Source organism: Euphorbia lathyris, chromosome 1 (genome assembly GCF_963576675.1).
Source record: "Euphorbia lathyris chromosome 1, ddEupLath1.1, whole genome shotgun sequence".
In the NCBI taxonomy this organism is placed as follows: domain Eukaryota; kingdom Viridiplantae; phylum Streptophyta; class Magnoliopsida; order Malpighiales; family Euphorbiaceae; genus Euphorbia; species Euphorbia lathyris.
The window spans coordinates 107,624,526-107,634,538 of record NC_088910.1 but is presented as its reverse complement, the minus strand read 5'-3'; positions in this window follow the sequence as shown (position 1 = coordinate 107,634,538).

The following is a 10,013-nucleotide window of genomic DNA, read 5'->3' as shown; positions in this document are numbered from 1 at the left end:
CCACTCGAACCCCCTTCCCTTCTTCAAACATTCTGTCAACGGGGCCATTATGGAACTGAAGTTTTTGATGAATCGGCGATAAAATGTTGCTAACCCATGAAAACTCCTGATATCCCCCACATTCCTCGGAGTAGGCCATTCTCGGATGGCTCTTACCTTCTCCCCATCAACTTGGACCCCATCGCCACTAACCACGAACCCAAGGAAAATCAGACTTTCCATGACGAAGTCATACTTCTTAGTGTTGGTGTATAGCTGGTGTTTCCTTAATAGGTCAAACACTATCCGTAAGTGCTCCATATGATCCACCAAGGTCTCGCTATGAATCAGGATGTCATCAAAGTACACAACTATAAATTTTCCAATCACCGAGCGAAGTACCTGATTCATCAGCCCCATGAAAGTACTAGGGGCGTTAGTCATCCCAAATGGCATAACTAACCACTCATACAATCCATCCCTAGTTTTGAAGGCGGTTTTCCACTCATCCCCAGATCGAATTCGTATCTGATGATAACCGCTCCTGAGATCAATCTTGGAGAAAACTCGGGATCCGCCAAGCTGGTCTAGCATATCATCCAGCCTTGGAATAGGAAACTTATACTTGATAGTGATCTTGTTGATAGCCCTGCTGTCCACACACATCCACCAAGATCCATCCTTCTTGGGCGTAAGTAGGGCTGGGACGGCGCATGGACTCATACTTTCTCTAACGTATCCCATCTCAATGAGCTCTTCCACTTTCTGTCTCATGATGTCATTTTCTTTTGGACTCATCCGATAGTGGGGAAGGCTTGGTAAACTAGCCCCGGGCACAAGATCGATATGATGCTGGATGTCCCTCAAAGGTGGTAACCCACTCGGCAGCCCTTTAGGGAACAGTTCTTGATATTCGCCAAGTAGGCGGGTCACCTCAGTCGGCATCTCTCTTTCGTCCCTTTGGGCGGATTCGTGATTCGCCTTAACCATTACCACATACACCATTTGGCTCTCTTCACATTCGCTGACAAACGATTTGTGTGTAGGACAGACTACCAAAGTAGACTTCTCGTTGGCCTTTGGCTCTCTCATCATTGGCGTAAGGACGAACTTCACCCCATTCTTCACAAATCTGTAAGTGTTCTCTCTTCCTGCATGGATGGCATCGTTATCAAACTGCCAGGGTCGGCCCAACAATAGGTGGCAGGCATCCATATCAACCACATCACAACAGACTTCATCACTGTAATCACTAATCACAATAGGTACCCTGCATCTCTGGGTCACCCTAAGCTCACCCACATTTTTTATCCATCCCACTCTATAGGGGTCGGGATGCGCCTCCGCCGATAACCCGAACTTCTGAACGGCACTGTTGCTCACAATGTTCTCTTGACTCCCACTATCTATTATCACGTTGCATCGCCCACCTTTCACAAGACAGCGGGTCCTGAATAGGCGGTGCCTCTGATCTCCCTCTACCCGACTGGAGACTAACAAACGCCGTACCACATGAATGGCATATCTCTCTTCATCCGCCTCATCATCATCTTCTCCTAAGGGTTCGCAAAATACTTCATCCCCTTCGTCATAGTCATCCTCATATCTCTCCACCATGTTGGCGCTCTTCCTCTTAGGACATTCGTTGGATCTATGGCCTGGCTCATTGCACCGAAAACATTTGAAAGGTGCTGGCCTCGCATACGGATTGTTTCTCTTAGGTGGTATAGGTGCTTCCTTGTATGGCCTAGTATCTCCAACAGATCCCCTTCCCACACTGTTAACCTTGGCCCCACTGGCACTCGCCACCTGCTTGCCTTTGTCATAAGACCTCACGTTATCTCTTCCTCCAGGCGTATACTCAGTAGTGGCGTATCTCCTGGATCTGCCGGTTAGTTGAGACTCGGCCTTGAGGGCTAAATTCCTGGCATCTTGTACCCGAACCACCATCTGTGTGCCAATACGATCATGGATGTTGTATCTCAACCCTTCTAGATACCTAGAGGTCTTTTGGCTTTCAGTTTCAGACAAGTTGGCCCTTGCCGAAAGCCTCAAGAACTCGGAAGTATACTCATGGACACTTCGGGTCCATTAAGAGCATCCCCTGTAGGAGCTGTAAATATACTGCTCATAATCCGGCGGTAGGAACCGCTCCCTCAACATCGCCTTCATCCGTAGCCAAGATCTAATCGGATCTCTGCCCCCTCTTCTTCGTTCTTCCCTCATCTGATCCCACCAAACTGATGCGCCACCCTTCAGGCGATACGCCACCAGCCTCACCTTCCTCTCATCAGGAATCCTAGCATAATCAAAGAAATGTTCCACTTCCGATAACCAGTCTAAGAATCCCTCTATATCCAGTTCGCCTCCAAAAGACGGTAAGTCTATTTTTAGCTTAAAGGCATCATCTCTATCGAAGTTTCCTAGACCTGGATATACTCTAGCAACCTCCACACGTCGGTTGTCAACAGGCCCAACATCCCTCATAGTTCTAACGGTATCATCATTCCCGATACCCTCAAAGTCATCACTATCACTATCAGCGTTATGCACAAGGACAAAGTTGGGTCTTCTTACCTCAAGATCCCTAGGATCCATTTGTGGGAGCTGTTGTTCAGGGACTTCTTCCTTTCTCTGGGTTGATCCTCCCGCGTTTGTTCGGATTAGAGCCTGAACCTCCAGTTTGAAGTTTTCTAGGGAGGTAGCCATCTCCAGGAACCGTTGGTCGGTTTGCCTCTGCCGCTCATGGCTGGCCTGGATCTGCTCCGCGAGGTGCTCCCTCAGCTCCTCATACCTCCGGTCACTGGTTTCCATGGAATCATGCGGTTGTCGGAGTTGAACCATTGCCAAAAGAAGTTTCGGGTCAGGAAACGATCGGCTCTGATACCAACTGATACAGATTGAAAGTGATAAATGAAGGTTTTAATCGTAAACCAACAAAGAGTTTTTTCTCTAGCTAAACTAGAAGGAGTGAATCCCAATAACAAGGTATAAACCTCGGTTCTCAAAGAGAATAATGTTTGATTGATTAAAAGTTGTTACATCCTTACAAAATGAGGGTTTAAATACCTCTTACTAATGATAATAAAAGACAAGGACTACCCCTACTAGGGTTCCGATAAGGCTATCCATAAAAGGGTAAAATGGGTGATACGCCCCGACAATCAGTACAATGGTACAGGTACGGATTGTCAGGGTTGTTGGTGAATTACTTCGGGAGGAAGTAAACCTTAGAGATCCGCCCAGGGTAGATGTTGATACGCCTTCTGGCGTACTCCTAGATCCGCCCCGCTTGTATGTCCTGGGGATCCGCCCTCCTAGGTACAACCTCCGTGGGTCTGATGTTTAAGGATCCGCCAAAGCGCTCGTGATCGGTGATCCCAGTTAGGATGTCCGCATCACAAACGATTACGTATGTCTTAAAAATGTTGTATGTGATTAACCAAAGAACAAAACAAACACAGAAAATAATATGAACAATAAAACTAGAAATTAAAAGAGAAGAGATAGACAAATCTGAGGCCTGTATTAACAGTTTCCATAAAACGATGTCATCGCTATTGACGATCGTCTCCCAGGATACAACAGATTACGCAAGCGAACTCAACCCGTGTGTAGCCTACCGGAGTAGGAAAATAAGAACAATGTGAACAGACAGAGAACATGAAGAATCCCAGAGAATATTTTCTCCAACTGTCTGTGAATTTGACAATCCATTCTATATAAATAGAACTCGAAAGGATATGTCGTTTCACGAATAAACACGACTGTACACGGACAGACACGACTATTTATTTACGTATGAACATGACTGTTCACGAAGGACACGACTGTTCATAAAAAGAGGTATTTATTGGTATATAAATTAATATATAATTTTATTCAAAATTTTCCAACAAACGTTAGAGTTGTACCTTGTTCCTTAATGTTTTAATAAAACAAAACAATTGTAAAATTGTAACTAAGCACTCATTGACATTATAATAACATCTATATCAGTGATTAAGAAAAAAAATAACATCTATATCGGTGAATCTTGCACAGATAACTCATCATAAGATTGGGTTAGGCGGCATATCCATAGGTAGATAGCGTTTCGAACAGAATAATTATTATACCTGATGAATTAAAGACGTATCTATTATTTGAGCAGTCCTAATCTTGTGGTTGGAAAATAAATTAACTCAAATTAATAATTAGCAGGAACTAATTTCCTGTATAATAAACTGGTCCCTTGCATGCACCATTCTTTTTGTACATAAGTTCTTAATGGTGTACTATGCAATTATTAGATTTCAGTTAACTAGTCCTGAATTGCATAGTGAGATGGTGACTTTTTTTTTTCCTTTTTAATGAAACTGTTTATTTTTAGATGAAAAAACAATGGTGACATTTTCTTTTCATTTTTAATGAAACTGTTTATCTTTAGAAGAAAAAACAACTGTGACATTTTCTTTTTCCTTTTTAGTGAAACTGCTTATGCTCAAATGAAAAAATAACTACACTAAAAAAAATAAGGAATAAAATCTTATATGTGAATAGATTAAAATGACTACGAACATTCGGATATTAGTTTTTTTTTTTATGCAACCACCTAAATCTATTGATTTATTGATAAGTTATGCTCTTGATAAATCTGGAAAATGTATAAATAAAAGAATAATAAAGAGCAGATCAAATTCAGACAAACAAAAAGATCCGATGAAATATATAAACACCAACTAAAAAAACAGCAACAACAAAAAAAAAAATACATGAAACTTGATAAATTATAAAAATTTGGTCAGAAAATGGAAAGCAAGAGAAGAAAAGAGCATAGGAGGCAGAGGGTTATTAATTCTTTTCCAGAAAAGATGGGAAGGAAGCAGTTCTAAAAAAGTACTGATCCTTAGCATATTGGTGATATATCATTTTCTCATCAATTGCTATATATAATTTTAGGAGAGACAATTAGAAAAAGAAAGAAACTAAAATAGTTTTCTATCCATAAACAAATCAAAACAAAATAAAAGCGTTTCTTATAATAAAAAGGTCTAATACTTCGACAGACCCTTTAACTTGTCTAAATTGGTCATTTTAGCCCCCAACTTATCGAATGTCCTATTTACCCATTTAACTCTATAAATATGGTATTTCTCACACTCTCAATTTGTCCATTTAGCCCTCCAACTCATAGAATGTCCTATTTACCCTCTTAACTCCATAAAAGTGGTATTTTTCACCCTTTATAATCCGTTATCGATGCCTAAATTGATACCATGTTTTAAACGTTAAACCTATATTTGTGTTATTTTGTACGTGAAACCTAAATTGATACTTTCCCGAAAACCATAGGTCTATTTTGATACCTTATCCCTACATATAACGTTTTTAACTTGTTTAACAAAATAAAAAGTTGATATTAAAAAAATATATTTTCAACTAAAAAAACATATGAAACAAAGCATATGAGTAGATCTACTACTTTTTATTTAGAGATTTTTTTACACATAATACATGTTTTTTCATTCTATTTAAAATCCTAAATTTTAAAAAAAATTAAAATAAAGAAATTATCAAGAACTCAAGCCTTTGAAAAAAAAGTAGTAAGTATGGGTGCCTATTTGAGAAGATATTACTCCCTTTCATTTTTTTTTTGGTAAGAAGGGAAGAAAAAAAAACAAACAAACAAAAACCTAACCCGGGATCAGTCTAGGAAGACTGACCCCAATCCTATCCTCAAGAAGAGAAGGTAACAGAAAAGAAGGAGGAACGGAAAGGGTAGAAACACCTAACATCCCCCCATGCCCAGCAGCTGCCAAGCGATCCGCCACGCGGTTTGCTCCCTATAAATATGGGAGAAGGTAAGAGAATCGAAGGCAGGACGAAGCCTCAAGATGGCTTTAATGAGATTCTGACTCTTAAGACAAACAGCCTGTCTATCCGAAATCCTGTTGATAGCCTCCAAATTGTCAGACTCCACCGAAAGTCTTTTAACACCCATGCGAATGGCGAGTTTAATGCCAGACAAGATCCCCCAGAGCTCTGCAGTAAAGGAGGAGCCCGTACCTAAGTTATGGGTAAACCCAGCCAGCGAGGCGCCACCAGCATCCCGAAGAACTCCACCAGCAGCAATTCTGCCATTACTAAGGCAGGAGCCATCCGTATTCAACTTGACAACCCCTTCCCTGGGCTTCCTCCAACCAACTAACTGGACCTCTTTAACCGGGGAGGGGTGAACCAGGGGCTCTCCTTCAAAACTCTTTGTAATAACAGAGAGTTTTTTCGAGAAGTAAAACCGGAGGTCAGGAATAAAGACAGTCTTCTCAGTAAATAACTCTTCATTCCTCCATTTCCACATTTGGTGACAAATAATAGCGAAGAGAATAGCCCCGTGCTCCATACTGGCCAACAAATTCCCATTAACACCTTCAGAGAACCAGTCAATATCAGAGAACCCCATAAAGGAAGGAAGGATGTGGTGAGGAAGGACCCCTTCCCAAACCTTTCTACTATTCGGGCAATCCCTCAAAGCATGGCACAAGGTTTCCACATGGCCGCTGCATCTGCTACAGGCACCACTTTCTTATTATACTCCTATTTAATATTATTGTAAATTATTAAATATAAAATAAATTAAATTCTCTATTCATTAATTTTTTATTAATTAAGGATGTATTAGGAAAATAATAATAATAATTAATATTTTCTTTTATATATATATATATACTCTCTCATAAATTCTTTATTAATTGATTTTAAGCCTAAAAAATCTCTTTATCTTCACTCCCTTGAAACTCATATATTAACTCATATATTAATTGATTGTCGTTGATCAAGGAAAAGAAAAAAGATGACCTAGCCGCCGCCGTCTTCTTTGCTCCCCTCTGCGCTTCTTCACTGCCGATTATGGCTGTGAAAACGCCGACCCCTGTTGATTACCTTGATAACTTCTTCAGCATTGGAGTTCTCTTCAATCCAAAAGCGAGATTTGCTCTGAATCCTCCGGTGGCGGAATCGCGAATTCAGTCCGACAGCTCTAGTGGTGGGTGTTCTTATGCGCGACTGGTTACTAGTAAGTTGGAAGGAATCCCGCCATCTTCTGCGACAGTCTCGGAGATCGAATGATTGAAAACTGTTCGAATTTCACAAGAAGCATATGATAGGAGGGCCTCGCTCTGTTCCTTCTCGCTAATTGGGCGACTTATACTGAGCAAAGGTGATGCCCCATGGAAAGTTAGGAAGCTTAAAGAGTCCTTACATGCTATTTGGAGATTAAGGGAGGAATGGAGGTTGATCTCCATTGGTCGGGGATTTTTTCATGTCATGATAAGGTCTCAGGAGACCAGGAATCAATTTCTAGGGAAAGGAACTATAAATGTTAAACCATGTACGGTTCGCTTACAACCCTGGGTCCAGGATTTCGATTCTTATGCTGATAAATCAACTAATGCTCAGGTATGGGTACGTCTGTACTCGTTACCCTAGGAATACTGGGATCCCCAAATATTGTCTGACATTGCTACCGGTATTGGAGGTTTGATACGTCTAGATAAAGCTACTACAGATGGTGCTTTCGGGCATTACGCCCGATTATTGATCGATGTGGATCTAAACACAGAACTCCCGGTGAAGCTTGGCATTGAAAGGGCTGGTAAACAGATATGGATTGACGTTGTCTATGAACGGCTTCCGAGCTTCTACAAAGTCTGTTCGAATATAGGGCATATATCTTATGAGTGTCGTAAGAACATAAAACCAGTGGAGAGCAAAAAAACCTCTAACAGGGAGATTCAGAGGGACATTGTATAGGACAAGCAGGTTAAAAAGGTTCCGCTGCAGTAGGTAGGTGTTATGGTTCCGGTACAAAAGGTCACTAGGAGGATCCTGAATGAGTTGGTTCGAAATCTAGAGGAAGTGACAGTTAGTTTGCAGGAGAGGGATTTGATGCAAGACAGCCCGCAGAAGCAAAAGGGTCTTTTGGAGGAATTTGATCGCCCTCCGTGCGTTTTCCTGGAATGAACAATATCGATCAGGAAATACAGGGTTCTGATTTGGACTCGAAATCTAGGTCTTTTGGCACTAAGACTTGGGCGGACATGGCAGAGGATGAGGAAAGTAGTTGGAGTATATTGGGTAATTGGAAAACGAAGCACAGGGAAAGAATAATGACTACTATAGAGAACCTTCCATCTTGTTCCAAACGAGCCAGCAAACCTCTAGTAAGATTTAAATGATTGTGATGTACTAGAATTACAGGGGTATTCTGAATAGGGATACTCAAAATTTCATCTTTAATTTGTGTTCTTTAAATAAACCTGATATTCTCTGTCTTACGGAGCCTATGGTTGATTTTGATTCAGTCCCTAGAAGCTTCTGGTCTAACTTAGGACTTTCGTTAATCGCTGTCAATTGTCGCAGCCTTCACTCTCTTTGGGTTCTGGGCAACTCTCGCTTTCGGTCTGCATTGGTTCTAAATCGGTATGATCAGTATATTCTGCTGCATCTTCAGAATTTGGCGTCCTATATTTGCATTGTTTATGGTAGTGTCTGGGCTAATTGTAAGGTTATAATGTTTAAAGACATTATTGGTCAGATGAATAGACGGACTAGGCAATGGATTCTCGTTGGGGATTTTAATTCGGTGTTGGGGGCTCATGAAAAAACTGGCAGGGCTCTGTCTATTAGGCCTTGCAGAGAGTTTGATAACTTCATTGATGAGGGCTCACTGATCGATTGTCAGGCTAGCGGTGCCTTTTACACTTGGTCTAATAGCCGGACTGGGCAAGCTAGAGTTGAATGTCGGCTGGACAGAGTGCTGCTTTCTTCGGACTTTTTGGATTTTTGGACTTGTTTTAACTGTGTTGCTCTCCCGAGGCATCACTCGGATCATACTCCATTTTTTTAGCTGTTTTAAAGACCCTCGGCGCTCCGTGCGTTTCAGATTTCAAGCCATGTGGACACACCACTTTGGGCTTCGGGAGCTTATCAGGAATTTCTAGTCAGCTGAGCATCCGGCTCTTCCTCCTATGCAGCTCTTGGGGGATAAATTAAAGAAGCTTCGACCTATTCTTCACCGCTAGAATAGGGAGGTCTTTGGCAATTTTAACAGGGACATTATCTTTGTTGAGGATAAACTATGTCAGATTCAATGGGAGATTGCGGATCAGGGTCACCCGGCTGAACTTCACTAGGCAGAATTGCAAATACATGCTGACCTGGACGATTTACTTCGACAAAAGGAAACTTATCTCTAGGAGAAAATTCATGTTAACTGGTTGAAGTGTAGGGATCACAATAGCTCTTTTTTTCCACTGAGTGGCGTCAATTCGCTAAGCTTCAGCAAGAATTTCTACTTTGCGAATCGACAACGACATCGTCACTGACCCTTGTCAAATTGGCTCGCATATTTCCACCTTCTACGAATCATTGTTCAAAAATGATTCCCTTACTCCGAGTAACTTGAGTATTGTACATGAAATTATCCCCAATTTGGTTAGTGATGCTGAACATGCAGATTTAACTCGTTGTCCGGATTATCTAGAAGTTAGAAGGGCTATTTTTGCCATGGATAGTAGCAGCTCTCCTGGTCCAGACGGTTTCACTGGCATCTTTTATCAGACCTTTTGGGAAATTGTGGGCTTGGATGTCTTTGAAATGGTCAAGAGTTTTTTCCTTACTGGTAACATAGTGCCTGGTTTATGTTCTAGTATCATGACTCTTATTCCTAAGGTGGATGGAGCCCTCTCACTTGATCAATATAGACCTATTGCAATGAGTAATTTCAGTTACAAAATTATTGCTAAGATTCTGACTGACAGGTTGGTTGCGGTAGCTGCTCGGATTGTCTCTGACAATCAATTTGGCTTCATCCCTGGTCAGAGCATTCATCAGTGTATCACCCTGGCCTCTGAAGGAACGAATTCTCTTCGCAAAAAATTCTTTGGTGGCAACATAGCTCTTAAAGTTGACGTTCGGAAGGCGTTTCATACCCTAGACTAGAATTTCATGCTTGTTGTTCTGGAAGCCTTTGGTTTTTCTCTCTAATCTCGGGA